General features: G+C 38.3%; 1 protein-coding gene across 8 annotated transcripts in view; it reads left to right on the top strand.

The window, feature by feature from the left end:
• MINDY3 (MINDY lysine 48 deubiquitinase 3) overlaps positions 1-20,258 on the top strand; it is a 60,169-nt gene that overhangs the window by 28,423 nt on the left and 11,488 nt on the right. The window lies entirely within an intron of this gene.

Raw genomic sequence — 20,258 nt, 5'->3', positions numbered from 1 at the left:
TATTTCTTTACCTTTAAACTTAAATTAGAAATCCTTTAAATTAATTAGCCTATGTTGCACACTGAATATTGTTTTGCAGATTCTAATGCAAATGCTATACTAGAATTTCCCTGAATTCCTTGTGTCTGATAAATGCTTCAGTACTCCATGGTAATAGAAAAATCCGTATCCCCCTTTGGATGTTTTTCTGCCTTACTCTCTCCCCAGGCAGTCTTTCCTACAAAAGTTTTTTGATTTCAGTTTTGAAATTTGATCCACAATTTTTATGAATTATACCATTGAAGTCAGTACCTTGTCATATAGATAGGAGTCTGATGCAAATAGCCATAATCACTCTATTATACGAGTCAAGTGTACCTGTCAAAATGTTACTACGCTTTCTAACGTTTTGTGTCTACAGTGACCATTTCCAGGTAGAAATCCATTTCTAAAGCTCTTTCTTTTAGGATGTTGAGGGCTGTTTGCTGGGTTTAAAGTAACTGGGCATTAATGTCTGGTGTCTCCAATATAGGTTGGTTCCTCTTTCTTCACTGAACTCCCCTTAGGCTGTGGAAAGCTTCATCTTGTGATTAATGTCTTAGAAACTAAAAAGCAGGAAAAGGAAGCAACTTTCTTAGGCTTAGTAAAGAATTTCCCAGATTTTTTTTTTATTAAAAGAAGTAGGAGCTGAAGGTGTGTAAAACTTCCAAGAGTCCTTGCATGCTTGCTATGCATGTCTGACCTCACCCTTTCTAAAGTAAAGGTTGGTGAGCATTTCAGGTGGAGCAGAGATGTCAGCTACAGTGGAAATACAAATCGTGTCTGCAATTCATTATTTTATCAGTTGAAGCTACATGCCAAAAACTACTGGAAGAAACTTGAATCCATTGCCAATGGTTAGTCAGCAAATTGTTAAAGTAGTGTGCGTAGTTGTCTAGGTGGTGCTTGATACTGAGGATATAACTTCTAGCTTGATGGTGAGTTTGATTACATGAGAAAGAAATCTGCAGAACAGAAAGGGGAAACTGGAGTGCAGAGCCAAAAGCAGTGCAGATTAAGTTTGGAAAAAAAAAAAACAATTACAGCTTTAATTTTTTCAAGCTGCATATGATTTACAGGAGCCTAAACCCTTATGTTTAAATGGAAGAACATTAGGCAATTATTAAGCAGAATAACAGTCACTTTTTGTTATTACCTAAGTAATTTGGCTTAGGAACCTAGAAAAAGCAGTCTTCCTAGGTTACCGTCACTATGGACAAGTAGTGTGGGGTAATTAGGGAACGTGACAGAATCTTCATTGCTGTCTCAGAGACTTTTCTTGAGCATGGAGGTTCAACAAGCAAAAGGTTTTACTCAAATTCTGCATACCACCCTACTCAAAGAAAGTTGTCTGCTGTTCTTTAGTACTCAGATGCTTCACTCAGATTTTTCCTTTTGATGTGGGGTACAGCAATAAACAACAGTTGTCCTCGTAACTGTGGAAAGATCATCCACCTTGCTTTTGTATGTCAGAACATTTTGAATTATATGCTATAGACATCTGTTGCTGTCTGTCAGAATAGATTTGCATTTCTTTCAGAGAAATGTTTTTCAGTCATACTTTCTAAAATAAGTTAAGTCTGTCCATTCTAAAACTTCCTACATTTTCAGTGGATTTTAATGAATGACCAAAATGCAGCATGACATTTTTGGGCTGAAGATCACACTTATAGCTCGAATTGAAAATTAAAAAATGAACTAAAGTGCATAACTGGACTTAAGTTCTCTTGTAACTGCTGCTGCATGAAATAGACTTAAACAGCGACAGCTGATTCAATTCCTAGTTTTAACAAAAGTCTACCACTGGGTCAGCAGTTTATCCCATTACTAAAATAATAGAGATTTTATTCTATCGGCATGGTCTTCATCTCCACGTCTTGATTGTCAAAACTCATTTGATAAGTACAGAAATATTAGCCTCATTTTATTACAAGGAATTGGAGGTAGAAAGAAATTATTTCAGAAATAATTTCTTCCTTAAAATGGCAATTTTGATTGAAGCACATTTTATTGAAGAGGATATCAGTAATTTTTTTTTTTTCCTGGGACTTAGCTGACCTGTCACCAGCTAAAAAATTTTTTACAGTTATTACAGATATTTTGAAGACAACCATGCAGACACAAGTCAAAATGCAGTGGTTAGTCTCCTATACAAAACATGGGAACTGTTCTTTCTAGACGAAAGAAAATAGAATCTGGAAACATCTGAAATGAAGCTTCACTTGCATCTTCTGTATTTTCATTTCTAAGGTAGACTGCATTGAGCAAACATACTACAGCTTGCTCTGCAGATTGAGTATGTAATGAAGTTGGAAAGGAGATATAAACATTTGTATTACCTAAGTAGTTAGTTCTTCAGAACTCTGATACTTAGTGTATCATAAGAGCTGAAAAACCTTGTGTGAATAGTTGGGAATGGGGGGCAAAGGTTAGCAGGGCACCATATTTAGTACCAGTACATTTTCTTTCTTTCAATTACAACTATGTGTGTATAAGGCCAGAAAGTTGCTTGATATTCAGCAATCCAAACTTAACGTTTACTGAAAAAATAAGGGTGGTGGCTATTACTTATAGTGGTCACGGACTCTGCATTTGCAACAAGGTAGCTTTTCCCTGAAAAAGGTGAGTATTTAGCTTCCTCATAGACACCTAAATGCAAGCAGCCATCGTTTATGCCTCTCCCTGCCCGCCCTTTCAGTGAATGAGAAAACTTTCAAATGGCCTCAGGCCAACAAAAATAAACAAGGAAGCTTTCATCTGACACACTGAGTATCCCTGCATGCTCTGTCAGATGGTGCTAACACAAATAGACGGCATTGTAAATGTCCTCTAAAAATCAACTTTAAAGTTACAGTCTTTTTTTATTATTATTTATTGCAGGAAAAAGAGAGAGTGAGAAGTGGGGCAGCTCTAAATTACTTAATGTAGAGATAAGGCTGTGATGCTCTGGATCAAGTGCTGTATGGTCAGTTCTTTGTTATTTTTATGATAATCGTAACATAGGAAGTTATGACAAGCTGAGACTATTCAGAACTTTTAGGAATGTCAGAGTGTGGTCAGGTACTGTGTAAAAGAATATCAACAGGTTAATGTTACATACAATATAATAAGAAAATGTTTCAGTGCAAAGAATAGGAAAAACAACAGCAGTTTAATAGCTGCTTTCTAAATGCTGTCTGCTGACATGCAAACTCACGTGGTCTGGAAGTTTGAAGTCAAGACTTGTTGAAAGTGAAAAGACAGCACGGAAGGGGTGTCTGTCTGGTGACTTCAGGTGATTGAAACTGTACGTGGGGATGCTTCAGGGCTGTGTAAGTTCTTAAAAAAATCCCTTAGTCTGTTCCCAGGTCTTGGAGAACACAGGTCACAACAGAATTGGCTATCCATTTTCAGTTACGGCATTGTAGCATATCTAGACTTGAAGAATCAGATAAGCAGAAGAAATTCCTGGCTGAGATATCTGAATAAGTTACAAATTACTGCTTTTCAAGGAAAGTGTGGCTGTCTTGCTGTGCAAGGACTGTACTTATGGTTTCAGATTACGTTTTTTTATTTTTCTAACTTTGATCACTGTAACCTGTTCTACATATTCTCAGGGCCTTTCTTCAGCATCCTTGATCGTATTGTCTCTCAGAAGAAAGAATATTTACTTCTTTTCCTAAACAATCTTTTTGATCAAAGTTCAACAGAGGGACACCTGAGCAAACACTGACACCGCTATAGGAGATCCTGAATTTGGGTCAGTGGTGTTTACCAGAACTGGGCTAAGAGCGGGTGTTATTGGGTACAGCATTTAATCTCAGAACACCAACAGAGAATGTCAATGGCCATGAAAGAAAATGAGACACATGTGTAAAAATTCAGCCATTACTAGTATGTGTTAACAACTCTGGTCTCTGCAAAAGTAACCTGTGTATATCCAAATAAATTATACTTATCCTTTAACTTAGGAGCTCTTCTACTTTGGCAAGGTAGTGAAAAATACCTACGCCCATCCTTTTTTTTTTTTTTTTTTTTTTCTTCCTCCCATCACCAGTGAATGCAAATAATCAGATTTTGAAAAATTCTTTCTTCATCAGAGAAGAAATGAAAGTTAAAGTCACATTTTGAAGAATTCCACTTCAGGAAATGGTTTCAGAGTGTGTGGCTTCAGAGTCTTTAGTTTCCATGAGTAAGTATAATTGAGACTGGCTAGGACAGTAGTCTGGATATCCAGTAGAAAGAACATAGATGCATGAGGCAACTGCAGAAATAACTTCTGGGCTTAAGTAGGGTTTAAATTTTCCGAGTACTGATAAAGAGCAGGGAGAGAAATGCTCTCTGTTCTTGACAATAGCTCTGACCTGGCTAAATCAGCAGTGAATCTTCAAATATTTCTATTAGCTGTTAATTTAAGAGCTCCTTTCTGCAAGAAGAGACCCCTTCTTAATATTAGAGCAGGATGTTTCCTGTGGGATCTGTGGGCCCCCAAATACAATTGACGTTACTTTATTGGTTGGTTTAAGCTTCATGGTGTAAACACTATTGCTAAATGAATTTAAATTGTTCTGAATAACGCAGTAGTTCATAAGGGTTGCTTTGTCCAAATAAGTTTCCTAGCAGAAAGGACAAGTCTCTTTATAATAATGGTCTCATAGTTGGCAGGGGCCACCTCAAAATAAAATACTTCTGTGAGGTATCTACCCTATTCTAGCTTTGCAAGATCACAGAGCATAACTGTGAAACCTTATGCTGCTCTTTGTGGGTCTCCTCCAATTTTACTTGCAGATGAATTTGTTCCTACTACAGATGCGTGTTTCTATGAACAGACACTTCTGGGCAGTTTCTTTGTTTATTGCTTGTTTGGGAGGTTTCCTATGGGGAAACGTGGTCTTTTTTCCATTCATGTAAGTGATTTCTCACACCAGCATTTATCCAAGTAACTTGTAGATTTTGTCTAAACTATCCATTATAGTAAAAGAGACTTTATATGTGATGCAACAGTATATGGTGGCATATTTGTTTTTAATGAAACAAGTTCATTATATCAATTTAACCAAAGGTTTTGTTTTCTCTAAAGGTAACAAATCTAGAGCACTGTCACTTATGAAGTGTCTGTGTTTCTATTTCTCCTTTTTTTCATTAGAAGTGTAGTTTTTGCTTTAAGTGGAGGTAGCTTTCTTGAGAAACTTCAGCCATCATATGATTTTTGGCTTTGCTTGGGAGAAACATTTCTGTCTCCTGTTTTCCTGTTTACACATTGTCGGAATGAGACAGTTGCAAGGAAAAATCAGATCTCTCTGTCTCCTCTTAGTTTTTGACAGTCTGTACTTCAACTGTAATAAAGGAATTTTTAAATAGTGGAGAAACCAAAGCTCCTCAGAGTGGCTCAGTTTTCTGTAGGACATGTTCTTTTTCATGTCTTGCACAAGGTTTGGGAAAGAGGAAAGGGTTGTGAAGAAGCCAGGTATCCCTCTCCAATCCACGAGATGAAGACCTAATTCTGGTTTTGCTACCCCCCTGACATTCTTTCAGGCCTACAAAGTGTCTTGGAGAACTTTGGACTTCCAAGAAGAGCAGCGATATGCAGAGGACAACAGAATCATAGAATAGAATCTTCATGGTTGGAAAGGACCTTTGACATCATCCAGTCCAACCAAACAACCTACAATCTCTGCCACTACAGCATGCCCTGAAGTGCCACATCTAGACGTTTCTTAAACACCTCTAGGGATGGTGACTCAACCACCTCCCTGGGCAGGCTGTTCCAGGGCCTGACCACTCTTTCAGTAAAGTAATTCTTCCTAATATCTAATCTAAACCTCCCCTGCTGCAACTTCAGACCATTTCCTCTGGTCCTGTCCTTATTCACCTGGGAGAAGAGGCCAACACCCACCTCTCTCCAACCTCCTTTCGGGTAGTTGTAGAGGGCAATGAGGTCTCCCCTCAACCTCCTCTTCTCCAAGCTAAACATGCCCGGCTCCCTCAGCCTCTCCTCATATGACCTGGTCTCCAGACCCCTCACGAGCCTGGTAGCTCTCCTCTGGACACGCTCCAGCGCTTCAATGTCCCTCTTGTACAGAGGGGCCCAGAACTGAACACAGTACTCAAGGTGAGGCCTCACTGGGGCCGAGTACAGAGGCACGGTCACTTCCCTGCTCCTGCTGGCCACGCTATTCCTGATACAAGCCACAATGCTGTTGGCCTTCTTGGCCACCTGGGCACACTGCTGGCTCATGTTAAGCTGGCCGCCTGCCAACACCCCCAGGTCCTTTTCTGCCAGGCAGCTTTCCAGCCACTCTTCCCCAAGCCCGTAGCGTTGCTTGGGGTTGTTGTGACCAAAATGCAGGACCCAGCACTTGGCCTTATTAAACCTCATACAATTGGCCTTGGCCCATCGATCCAGCCTGTCCAGGTCCCTCTGTAGAGCCTTCCTACCTTCAAGCAGATCAGCACTCCCACCTCGTTTGGTGTCATCTGCAAACTTACTGAGGGTGCACTCAATCCCCTCATCCAGATCATTGATAAAGATATTAAACAAAACCGGCCCCAAAACTGAGCCCTGAGGGACACCGCTGGTGACCGGCCGCCAAGAGGATTTCACCCCATTAATCACAACTCTCTGGGCACGGCCATCCAGCCAGTTTTTAACCCAGCGAAGAGTACACTTGCCTATGCCATGATTCGCCAGCTTCTCCAAGAGAATGCTATGGGGGACGGTGTCAAAGGCCTTACCAAAGTCCAGACAGACAACGTCCACAGCCTTCCCCACATCCAGAAGGTGGGTCACATGGTCATAGAAAGAGGTCAGGTTGGTTAAGCAGGACCTCCCTTTCCTAAACCCATGCTGGCTGGCCCTGATCCCTTGGCTGCCCTGCACTTGCCATGAGAGCTCACTCAAGGTGATCCCCTCCATGATCTTTCCTGGTACTGAGGTCAGGCTGACAGGCCTGTAATTCCCCAGATCCTCCTTCTGACCCTGAAAGGTTGAGTGGGAAGACTGAGGTGTACATGTCTGTGGTAGTCAGGTGGGGCTGATCTGTAGAGCTAGAAGGTTAGGGCTCATAGATCATTGTGCCATAAGAAAACCAGTAATAGATGTAACAGAGGACAAATCATATTCTAATGCAGTAGACTGGAAACACTGTGATTATGACATACGTTATTGCATCCTAAATCAAAGAGACTCAAGAGACTACTAAAGTTTTCGGGATTTTAGTAGGACTGACTTGGATTTTCTCGTTTTAGGGTTGGTGATACAAGGTCCACTTGTATCCACACTCCATCTTCCAGAGTCAAGTAGGACTCTATCTACTCAGGATTTTGGAGTCTTTTGGGTATTTTTAGAAGGATGGAGTGTGATGAGTCCCTACCACACAGTTACAAAGAGGTCTTGAAATGGAGAGACAGCTATACAGACTTTATTTTTTTCTAGCCTAGTACAGTAACTAAAAATGTGGAGCTAGCTCGGAAGAGAAAGCCATAACCATGGAAACTAATGACACATGATTGACTTTTATCAAGACTGGAATACGGTAATATACCCATATATGTTGAAGAAATCACATGTGAAAAGTATAAAAGAGCATTCTGGTGGTCTTCTTGTTCCTGAGGTTGGGTGGTGAAGTTGATGTCTTTGAGCACTGGAGAAGTGAATCTTTGGGCAGTGATAGGCATTTTGACAATTTGTGGCAAAAACTTAGAAGTGAGAATATTTAGGCATTAGGTCAAGGTCCTGTAATGCTTGTATTGCTCTTGTCAGAGGTACTGTGCATCCCATAATCATGAGTAGCAATTATGAGGACTTAACTACTCAGATCATAAAGAGGTAAATCAGTCATGAGGTTTTGCATTATTTGTTCTTAGAGTTGAGACACAGAAATTGTAATGTAGAGATCGTTAAACTGAGAGATGTAAGACAATGTTAATCTAAAAAATTATTTGGGATTTACCATCCTACAAGAATTGTACTCACTGTGTTTATCCCGATTCTCTGACTAATTTCAGCCATTTAGTCATATCTATATGTTCTCCAAAGTTTTAGAAAATTTTTAACATTCATCCCATTATATACAGCTTTCACAATGATCATTTAAGGGCATTTTTCATGGTTGGCTGATACAGACCATGAAATGTAATTGTATATGCCCCTAAGCAAACAAGCAAATTACTTCCTTTTGGGAAAAGTCTCCTCATCCATCCATCTGTTTTCTTTCAGAGTGGGGGTTCGGTTTTTATATATGAAGTAGTTGAGAGTAGGGCTGCTTAGGTGATACCACTTTTCATGTGTTAACGTTTGAGTTGTTCCGATTTTTGGTCACTGAATTCTTTCTCCTGAAATGTAACATGGTTTGATACCATTTCGTGCTGAGCTAGATGAGAGAATGACTTTGCACGCTGTTTCCAAACCTAGATGAAAACGTTTAAAATGGGACGGGGGGATAGTTCTAGCAGTTCCAATAGGAACTTTTGAGTCAGAAAAATTTAGATCTGAAAATTCAAAATAAAACACTACCACTGGTTGCATGAGCTGCCCTTTGAAAGGAAGGAAGGAGGGGTGAAAGAAGGAAGGCAAGCCAGCGCAATGAAGAGAACCTTTTCTAGATCCACAAATGAGAACTGAAGGAATTTCCTATAAACTGCTAAGCTCTCAATTTAATGTATTGTAGGAGCACTTCTGAATTGGAAAACTTACAAAGAAAATATGCTTAAGTAATGGCCATGAATATCACATTAACCATTTTTATAAAAATTATATTCCTTAGTCATTTCAAGTCTATTTTAAACACAATTAGGAAGAAAAGTGATTCTAGTAGCCATCTTTTTGTTCAGTTTTCCAACTTCCTAGTTACCTTCAAAGCATATGCTCTGTTTACTTCCCGTTTGCTGAGTTCGCATTTCAGTTGGTTAAGAAACAAACTTTCGTCTGATTTTTCTTAAAGATTAGCAGTAGGCTGTGGGAACGTATTTGAGACTAAGGTGCAGTCAACTCCATGAAACAATATTTTGACTACAACTTAAATGATACATTGTTTCTGAACAATGTTAGTAATATTTGCAGTGGAATAGATTGTAGCGGTGAATGTGTAAAGCACCTGCTGTGAAAAATGCCCAAAGCAGTACAGAAATGGTGGTTCATTTACTGTTCATTTGTAGGCAGAGCGGTCCTGAGGAGTATTTTTTCCTTTTCCTCATAGTAGAATGAATAACTTTCATATGTAAACTGAAATTTGTGACTAGAAGGTAATGGATTGGGTTCTACTCCATAAGAGTATTTATTAGCATCTAGAAGGATTTATAGCCTCCTGCTTCAGGAAGGAGGGTATGGACAACATCTAGTTTGTATGTATGTTAGCCTATCAAATGAAAGGCTGATTTTTTTAAAGAAACACATTTTAGTTTTTTCTTTCTTTTTGGTAGTATATCCAGAGCGGCTTGCAAATAGTAAATGCATCAAAGACATTGCTAAATGCAGTTTTATAATTCATGAGTCACTGTATCAAGTAAATTCTGAAAGTCAACATACTGCATAGAAACAAAGGCTGAGAACATCATTGTGTCATTCTGTATCCCTTTTAGGTGTGAAACCAATGTTGCTTCCAGATATATTTGATACAATAGCGAAGACTGGCCCTGAGTCATCACATGACGGGTAGATATTATGTTTTTCAAATTTGGAGGAACAGGCATCCTGGCTCATTATTAAAATATGATTAATAAATTGATAGAATTTTTAATTGTATTGCAGTTTTTAAATATCAATCAAATTGGTATTTACAGAAAGGTGTTGCATTAAAAAAAAAAATAATGTTATTCCTCATTTCAAATCAAGCGAAAACCAAAACGGTGAGGGCTTTTCCCTCCATTATTTGCTCCTTCCACTAGTCAGGTGCCTGGCCTCTCCAGGTACAAGTCCTACTCAATTCTGCCACAATTATCACTTTAGTTCCATTTTTAGCTATATTAAATAGTCAAATATCATTTATGCTATTGCTCGGACAGCAATGCATTGGGATGCAGCCATCCAGTGAGTATTGACCTGAAGTTTTTTTAAACGCACCTTTTAAATATAATGTGCTCCCATATGTTGCATTACTTTTTTTTTTCCCCCTGCTTCTCACAAAACGTATCCACCTCACTCAATGCATAAACATTTACCAGGTGCTGTCTTGAGTCTGCATTTGGCACATGCTATGTTTGCAGCTATTCCATTCTGCTGGTAATGTTCTGAAATTAGATATATATGTACTTGCATAATTAATTTACAGACCCCTTCCTTCTCTTGGGTCATTGCTACTGAATATCAAACAGCACAACGTAGAATCTTTCTGGTATCTGATGGCTTCCAAGTTGTGTATGTGTTAGTGATTAGCTCACAGTAGATCTTGGCCTGAAAAATACAACTCTGCTTCAAAAGCCCTTTTCTCATTTGTCTTTTCAGTGTTCTAAATGATTTTACACTTCAGCTTCCTGCACATTTTTGGATATTTTTCACATTTCCCCAAAATAATAATACTATCTATTTGAGCACTCTTGGTAGTGGAGCAGGTGTAATTATACCCTAATCAATTTGTAGTTCGTTCAGTATTTGTGAGGAGATGGAGTGGAGAGGCATAAACTTCTCTCTTGTTACCTTAAAGACCTTCTAAAGTCTTAGCCCAAAAGCTTTGACTTTGTTAAATTTAGTGCACTTTCATTTCCTGCTAGTTTACAAATAATTGAATATTATGCAAACAATTAGGAAGTAAATATTAGCTTTCTTAATAGTTAATCTGGCATCAAGTGAAGAATGGAAAGAAAGGTGTTAGTTTCATGCAGTAGAATACTCCTTTCCAGAAAGTATCTAACTGCAATGGTATGCTCCGCTGTTCACATCAGGCTTTAGCATGACTGGGTATTTATGCAAGAGGTAAGACATAGGTAAAAATTGCTGGTCTAGTCGTAAGTTGCAGCCTCAGCACATGGAGGGGAGCAAAAAAGCTGAGTTAAGTTACCATGCTTTTTCAAGAAGTATGTATGCATGATTGTTAAAGTCTCTAAACAAATACAGGTCAGTAAATTAACCAATACAGGACAGCAAACAGTATATTCATAGTCAGGGGTTATCTTCATGGAATTATTCTAGAAATGGTATTTTAAAAGAAAAATTTTTCTGAGTCATTTCAGCACAATTTTTTTTTTACCAGTCCCAAAATCTAACACGCTGTTTTCCAAAATATGGAATTTAATATGTTTGTAGTATTACAATGAATGACAGGTAAGTAGAATGAACAACTTCTCCACATATTCCATGTATACTTATATGAAGTAATAGGTAGAAATTATAAACTTCGATACTGCTGGGCTCATGCCATCCATTCTTTGCTCTGCAAGCCACCTTCCTTTTTATTTTATCTTCTCTTCTCTTCTAACTACATCCTACCAACTGCAGAAATTATTTACCATGTAATGATATTGGGAATATTATTTTACCCATTTCTAGTGAGACTTAAAATTGGAAATGTAGTATTCACTACATGACCGAATTGCAGTTCCAGAATTAGTGTATGAACTGATGGTATGCCCATTGTGTCTTCTGTTTGAGAAAATGAATTTATATGAATGGCTGTGCTCGCCTGTTATAAATACATGTTTTAGATTGATTCCTCAGATTCTTTCTTCCCCTTAGAATTTTTTTTCCTGAAGAAGTGTGTCCTGAAGTCATAAATGTATTAGAGAGCTTATAAAATAGAGAGTTTAAATATAGTTGTTGAATGCCTATTAAAGGTATTTCAAAGTGAAGCGTTCTTGGGCTATACAACTAGAAAATTATTTTGTGGCCATTTTCTGTCTCTCTGCATTTATTTTTTTTTTTCCCCCAAAATGTTTGAAGACCAGATGTGCTTTCTGAGCAGGGCACCATGTATCCCTGGGAAGTGGAAGAGGACATTTTTTTATTCTCTGCTCAGTCTGCTTTATTCCCGTGTTCCCAAACGCTACTGGGATAGATGCAGGGAACTAGAAACACTAAACGAAACTACCAACATAACAACATATGCTTCAGTAATAAAAATATTCTTTAAAACAGTAACGGTTGTAATCTTGCTCTGAAACTTTATGCCAAACCCTCCTTTTTGCAAAACTCCCCAGCTGCCTAATAAACGTGTGACGTGGCAGGCTGAACTTGTGTAGAGAATCTGTGTGTTTCCAGGAGACTTTAGGTAATTTTATAAATGGCAGGAACGTGGTTGACATCAGTTTGGGTTTCGGCTGTTGTTTGATCCATAGAACCTTAATGTGTGTGACAGCCGTTGAATCCCTGGGAACATTAGAGAGACTCTATATACAGCATCTGATTTCATCCATTACAAGTACAATCACAAATATGCTTAGCAATCCATTGCTAACCACTTTTTGAGAAGCATTCAAAAATGAGTTTTTCATCCTTTTATTGTCTCCTTTCATACTGATAGCAACTTTGTTTTGTACAGAATAACATCTTTGAGCTCTTTTGATAAGGCAGCTCTACTTTCAGGTTGGGATATGTGAATGCCTGAGTTGAAAGTCTAAATGTGGAAAGAGGAAAAAAACTACAAAAAAAAGGAGGGGAGGGGACTTTCTATGGTGGAGAAAGCTTTTAATTTTTCCTAGCAGACGTGACGCACATTTAGTGATATTTAAGACATTACCTTAATTTTCTGCCTTTATTTCTCCCCTTATATAACATAGGGGGTCCAGTGCCATTTTGGGCTACTGATTGATAGTTCAGGGAAAATTGATACGTATTCTACTATTCTGTTCTCCTACTACTGGAATTAGCTACCTGAAATACCAAATTCAAATATGAACATAAAAGGCAATACTGTTTTTATAATATGTGACAACGTGCAAAGTTTGTGTATATTTTGTATTTTCTCCATATATGTATTAACACGTGTGTATAAAGATTCCCTAAAATACTACTTAACAGTACAAAATAGCATACTTCATAGATCTCATACATTTCCCATGGAAAGCCATAAGATATTACTGTTAGAATAATTAATCAGGCTAATTGTCCTTCAGAAACATTTTTGCCATCTTTGAGTTACAAAATAATTAATCTGGTCCATTTTCAAAAACATTTCATCATTCTGGACTAAAGCAAACCAGAGGGTTTTCATCATCCTAAGAGAGAATTACATGGTTTAAGTGGGAAACGGAAGACTTGAAGCTGGTTTCCAACATTAAGTGCAGCTTTCAGTGCTGTGAGAACTGGAATTAGGAAGATTAGAATTTCTGCAGTACCTCTTCTGGGGCTTTGAACTCTGCTAGCAAATGTCCCTGTTCATCTCCCACCTCCTTATTGTAATTGCCAAATAGAGTTAATATGTAATGCTCACCGCGGGTTGTATAGCAAACACTTCAGGTCTATAAGATGAAATATTATTAAATATATAAATAGATCCTATTATGGCAGACAACAGGTAATTTGAAAACCTGCTCTTTCAGATTAAACTTTTGACTGGGAGTAATATGTAATTCAGTTAGTAATTAGGTAAGAATTCCAGTAAACTCAAATTAGCTGACTCCTGATCTGTAATTCCAGTAATTAATTTTTGCTTTCAAAACAAAGACTTTGTTCTGTGATTATGAGCGAAACAAGCTAGTAACTGTGAATAAAAAAAAAAAAAAGACTATATACTGAATGTTTATTGTTTTACTGTAATCTCTTGTAATCTGCCCTTCAAAGCAGGGACGATGGTGAAGAAGCTCTTAGTATTTTTACCTGTCAACAGGTGACTTGTTGCCTTCTTGTAATGTTTTGAACTAAAACACCAACATGTATGGCAATGTAACTGTTAAACATGTATTCACTGTAGTTTGAGTTTCTCTTACTTTTGAAAAACTGCAATGCTGTGGCTTTTTTTGTTGGCGGTCTCATTAAACCATCCTTTCCCACAGGAATGGAGCATATATTGTGGTTTCCATAACATAGCTGAGTGCATGCTAAAAGCCCTGCTTTCCAAACGGATAGGCTGACAGTGTCCTCACTGTAGATTTCTCTGTTATTAATTCTTGCTCTTTGGCTTGTGTTTGCTTTTCCTCCACAGCCTCACCCCACCCTTGGGTGAAGTAGGCTCCCTTTTCTGTCTGGGTAGTATGGGTGAAGGTGATAAAGGATTTGAAATAGCCGTCCATATGTAGCTTCTCAGTCTGCCCTATTGAGAACTGTCTTCCGTTTGCGGCACCAGCAAGGTGCTGCAGAGTAGAGTAGATTTACTGTAGAGTAAATGCAATGCTTTCACTCATATTCACAAGGCAGAGTGCATCTAGAGCCAGTTTGCTTCCTTTCAACCACCTTGTTGAAATAAATTGCTTACCGTGAATGTTTCTCCTCCACCGCCACCTCTACCCCTTGATGAACCCTGTCAGATAAACTCTGTCATCTTTTGCTGGTCTGAATGACAAGGCCTGTATTTTATTTTCTGACCCGGGATAAGAACTCTGCTACCTTGGCCGTGGCATGCTTTCTGTTGTGTCTTTTCCCTCTCTTGTTCAAGGAAAGGATTTTCTTTTGGCTTTTTCTGAATCTCAGATGGACTCTTCGAGGCTGAGGAGGATATGTTACGTGATCTTTGACACCTGCCATTCTGAAGTGGAAACAGTTGTAGCTGCAGAGCTCTTGTATAGTGACAGCTAAGTCAAGGACCGACCTTTCCTTCAGTTCCTCCATATACAGCTCTCAACCAAGAGAATCTTTTACTCCTTCAAGTATTCTGTGGGTACATTCCAGTTGTTTGACACTTTTAAATGCCTTCTCTCATAGAAGATAATATGCCGTAGAGTAATCTCCTATTCCACCAGCCAGCACAAAAAAAGCATTGTAAGCAATCTGCAGAGGACACTTCCATCACTGCAGCACCTGTGGGCAGTGGCCCTTCCCACCTGTTGGTGCACATGATGTCCCTGAACACAAATGGAAGTCTTGAACTAGTCTTCATTGGCCATCTCCCTGTTGAGAGCTGGACTGGTAGTCTTTCGAGCTACATATCCCCTTCAGTTGAGTAAAGAGATAAGGGAAAGTCTATACTGAGTCAGCCCACTATTCTACTCTTTATTGGACCTATGCTTTTACCAAATAAATTTTGGATTTCTCATCTGGTCGCTTCCTGACACCTCCCTCCACAACATCTGTCAGAATTGTCTGTACCTTCACCAAATGTTTTGCCATCTCTGAAGCCTGAAAGGCTGATGTGAACCTTAATAAAGCAATGTTCTTTGAGAAATCTAAGGTAGCTCCCCTGGGCGGTTAGCGGAACAGTAGAATTACTTCAAGTCATGTTGATTTAAAACTATCTATGGAAACGCTTCTAAGTCAAAGCATGTTAGAGCAGACCATCTGAAGCCCATCTTCCAGCAGCTTGTCTCCTAGACCCTTTATTAAATGTTGTTTTTTTTTTTTTATTCTTTCCCTTTCCATGTCTATCTCGTACCTCCCTTTCTCCCTCTCCCACACACGCAGATACCTGCAATCGTAACCCACCACTTGTTTCCTGTGACAGTCCAGCCAGCAACAGCCAGGCACACAGTCACAAGCCTGGTGTTTGGATAGTTGTCTACCTATTGCCGAACAGAGCGATTCACAGCAGGCTTCTGCCTTCCCTCTCGGTGGGCATGCAAACCCGTACATTTTCTGCTGGCCTGGCTTCCAGTTTCAACAACCAGCCACAAGGCTCCATTCCCTCTGTCAACTAAAACTGAAACTGGGCAATGGATTCAGAAGTGAGCTAGAGAGATGGGAATTGGTTTCAGAGATTCCATCAACCTTGTTTTCTTAGGAAACTATTTTGGAGAAGTTGTTGGCTTGAAAGCCACTGATTATAGCATGGAAAAAGACACACTTTTTTCTCTCTGTAATACAAGACTGGATTAAATAATCTTCATTCTTGCAGATCTGATTAAATTATAGCAAGTTCTGTAGTTGATAAATTATCAGTGTTTCTGTATTGTCTTTAGGCAAATTTTTAAGAAGAAAGTTAGTACTACAATACGTAATTCTTCCATGTATCACCACTCAACAGTGGTAGTGTAGAACTGTAAAGCAGTCCACATGCAAACACAGTTCATTTTCAAGGGCAACAGGTCTTTCAGGGCAGGATCTTTGTAAAATTTCATAGCCAGGATGTCAGTGTAGCTTAGCCATTATGTTCTGGTTTTGATTTGTAGAATGAAAACTTCTGGAATGTTTTCATTAAAACTTATGAAGAGTATTTTTTGCCTCTGAGGGTAAACATGGGATCTTAAAATAACTGGTACTACTGATGAGAATAACTTTTCAAAGTAATACAAAATGACTTGTTTGTGTATCACAAGAGCCAACGAGTGAAATATGATTTCTGGGACATGTTGTACTTAGTTTTGGAAATAATTATTATAATTAACTGTTGATGGGATTCCCTTATATGGAACTTTCAATGCATGGGATACATCAAAATACAATTCATAAGGCTGGGGTGGGGGATATATTTTGGCAAATGTGATTAAATATCAGCTTGGGCAGCTGAAGTATGTTTTTGTTAGATGTTTGTCACGTTTTCAGCTTTGCTGCCTGAATGAGGTGTATGTTACATTTTTTTTCCCCCAGATACAAATATATGGACTAGTTGAACATTTAAATTTTCTGGATGCTGGAAATGGATGACATACTAAGTTAGGGGATGCATGGGGTTTGTATATACAGGATTAAAATCTTTCATTTTTAACTATAGGACATCAGTCTCAGTGAAAGGCTAGAATTATTTTGAAGATGAGGGTGGGGGGGTTTTTTGTCATCTCTCCAAGGCAGGTAACTTTTCAAAGTTTTGTCCTGAAATGACTTGCTTAGAGCATCATTAAATTACATTTAATGAATAAAAAGCATTAATGTGTAATAATTGGCTTTACCATATTTAAAAGTTCATTTGAAAGACATGGAGAATTTTCAGTATTGAGTAATGCTTTCAGTAACTTATTCTCTAAGTTCTTCCCATGTACACATGCACTGAAATAACTGAGGACCTGGAAAACTAAAATGATAACAGAAATATGCACTATTTGCAATTTGACTATCAAAAAAAAAATTGTAGGTAGTTGCAGGAGACTTATTTTTAAAGACCTGGTTTGCGTCATATGAAACTGGAAAGTACTACATTAACAAGATAATTTGGGGGGAGGGAGGACAACGCAAATGATAGTCTTTATTCTTGGATTACATTTAGATTTTATGGAAAGAACCGCATACCGGTAAACCAAAGTAGAACTATGTAGTTTGCATTTGAAATAATATGTCTGTGCAGTTGGAAGTTACTTTGGTTATATCCTTCCATACCATGGAAATTTGAACAGTTCTCCCTTGTTACATTGCCTTGATGAGCTGCTAATTCGTTAATAAGAACCTACCATAAAAATATCACCTCTTTAGAGTTAAATCCTGATTTCTAATCGCTGGCCATTTGGTTGTTACTATGGCACTATCTATTTTAAACTGAGAACTACTTGAAATAGTGTAATCCACTGATAGTGAAATCTACTCCTACTTAATATATACTGACTCCCCAAAATAAAACTTTTCCGATTCTGGAGTATTCCAAATTATATAAGAGTTGGTAAAAATATTATCAGATTTTGCAGTGTGTGTACGTACCATATATAATCATATAAGCATTACCCATTGTAACAGTATATACTCAACAACTGCACAACCTCATATATCATTTGGCATTATGAAACTAATTGTGTTGATCTGTAGATGTTATTAAAGCAATATGGTCTCTTTATCTACAAAGTACTTTAAAAAAGTTTAGAACATGCATAAACTTGAAGCTACACTGTTAAAGTATTGATTTTCTGTAAGTGTTCTAGTTATCATTCATTTATAAAATCACTGGAATATTTTTCGTTAAATAGTGGTTTTGTTCCAAATTAGTCATGTTTATGGATCCTTAAAATTACATTATTATGATACTGAATTAATATAAAAATCTAGGTTTTATTTTTCCAGCATATTAAGCAAGCAGTTTACAAGTTGTTCTCACTAGGAGAAACTAGAAGGACAAAGGGACTTCTCCCAAATTGGTCTCTTCTGTACCCTTTCTCACTTGGAGTACTGGGGTATAGGGTGATGGGAGAAGTCACGTGGTGTGGGAGGCATAGAGTTCTAGTTTCTCTGCAGGCTGGCCAGCTTCTCACCTGACCATGGGCTCTGCAGTCCAGCCACAGTGAAAGGTGGCACTTGTGCTGCAAGAGGGGCAGTAAGCTGGACCAGAAGTAAGTTAGTCCTGGTAAGTCTATCACCTCTCAGGAACTAGGAGAATTCTAGCAGACATGATTCACCAGATCCATCTATATTAGTGATTTAACATGTTGGAGAGCTTCTTTTTGGTGCAAATTTGTGTTGCGTCTACACTTGGAATCCTGCTGCATGCAATTAAGTATCCTACAGTTGTGCTGAAAGCTGTTTCTCTCCTGGTGGAGCCAACACTTGAAGTTGCACACTGGGAAGCCTTTCAGAGTGCCTCACCTGCCATGTGGACATAAGGGCTTACAACAGCTGGCTCTGCTTCTGCATAGTGTGCTTCTAGGGCTGACATTTGGCACAAACTTCATTGCTAGTAAAGATGTGATGTGGATACTCGTTAATCACATCACAGCAAATTGAACCCCAGTCCTTCCCTCCATGCACTACGTGGTGGTGTCTCCGTCTCTGGAGACATTCAAAACCCACCTGGACATGTTCCTGTGTAACCTGCTCTAGGTGACCCTGCTCTGGCAGGGGGGATGGACTAGATGATCTCCAGAGGTCCCTTCCAACCCTATGATTCTATGATTGCTTGGTGATGTAGATGTTTGCATTGTGCTCAAGCGGCAATGAAGTAGCCCTTAGGAGTCAAAGTTTGTAATGGGCTGGTGATCTAGAGCCTTGGGAGACAGGGCAGTTGTCTCCTAACTTTTTGTCTAATATAATCCAAATTTTTGTCTCTCCTGTTCATGGAAACGAGGGGAGCTCTGTTACCTTCATTGTATGCATCTTATACCAGTAAGAGCTGTATCATTCATCTGTTTGAAGTAAAACTGTTGCCTGTTATTTTTGAGTGTCTGTTGTGTTCCCTGTTATCCCTGTTGGTGTGTCCTAGGCAGCTGGCTTTCATTCAGGAAAGTTTTTAAGTATATGCTGGATGTCATTAGGTGTATACTTAAAATTCTTCATTGATTTGGAGTCAGCTATTAGGAGAAACTGTGTAAGAGTGGATTTCTGGTCAAATGTATGATTTACTTCTGTTCTTTCCCTGAAGCAGTTCTTTTAATCTGTTAAAAGAACAGTTGGTTATTATGCATCTCTTAATTCTACGTTTTCTGAGTTCTTTTCTGTGCCTTCCTGCAAATGAAGCACTACAGACTTGCACGGTTTAGACCAAGTTCACTCTTAGCACACACAGGCACAATGAGAGTATGCTGTCATGATTCTCTCTTTCAAGAAAATCTAAGTCATTTTCAGAAAGCAAAGTTGAGCTGAACAGGAAATAAAAAGAAAAAAAAATTATGTATACTTTATGAAACATTTTAAGGTAACTTTTTGATTTGTAACAAAATCAATGTACTTAATACAATATGAACAAAAGCAAGTTTCATGTTATTCAGAGTAATGTCAATGCTGCTAGTTGTGGGCTTTTGTCTTTACTGTTCATAGCAGAGCAGGTAGCAATACATTTTCACTGTGACGGCGAGAAAAACTATAGAGGGTGTATTGTCAAATGCAGTTATTTCCCTTTGAGCAAGTTTTTCATTTTTCATTCTGCGTAAAAAACAACCTAGGGGATTGTAAATTTGCAACAGGAGACGTACAATTCTACTTCAACATCAAGTCTTTGTATCTTTTTAAACTAAAGGGTGTCTTGAACAGGTGCATTTCTTAACCTTTATGCCACCTTTCATTTCTCATGAATAACTTATTAATTTCACGTTTTTAATAATAATTTTTTGGCATAAAATCAGAGTCATATGCTTTTTGCTGGTTTTATAATAGTAGGTAGACATGTGCCTCCCCACATATGTTTTAGAAAGCATGCTTGTATTTGGGATTTTAAGTGTCACAGATAAAGAAAAGCATTACAATAGCTACTATTGAAATCATACTTTTTTATGCGGTTAAAAATTTGTGTTCTGCGCTTCTGTGAAATGAACTTCGAAACATTCTCTTACAGCTTTCTATCTAAACAATTTTAAATGTCTCTATCTATGCATGGTACACTCACTAAATTTCA

Source organism: Rissa tridactyla, chromosome 2 (assembly GCF_028500815.1).
Source record: "Rissa tridactyla isolate bRisTri1 chromosome 2, bRisTri1.patW.cur.20221130, whole genome shotgun sequence".
NCBI classification, from domain to species: domain Eukaryota; kingdom Metazoa; phylum Chordata; class Aves; order Charadriiformes; family Laridae; genus Rissa; species Rissa tridactyla.
The sequence above is the reverse complement of the archived record's forward strand: the minus strand, read 5'-3'. Positions and strand labels throughout refer to the sequence as shown.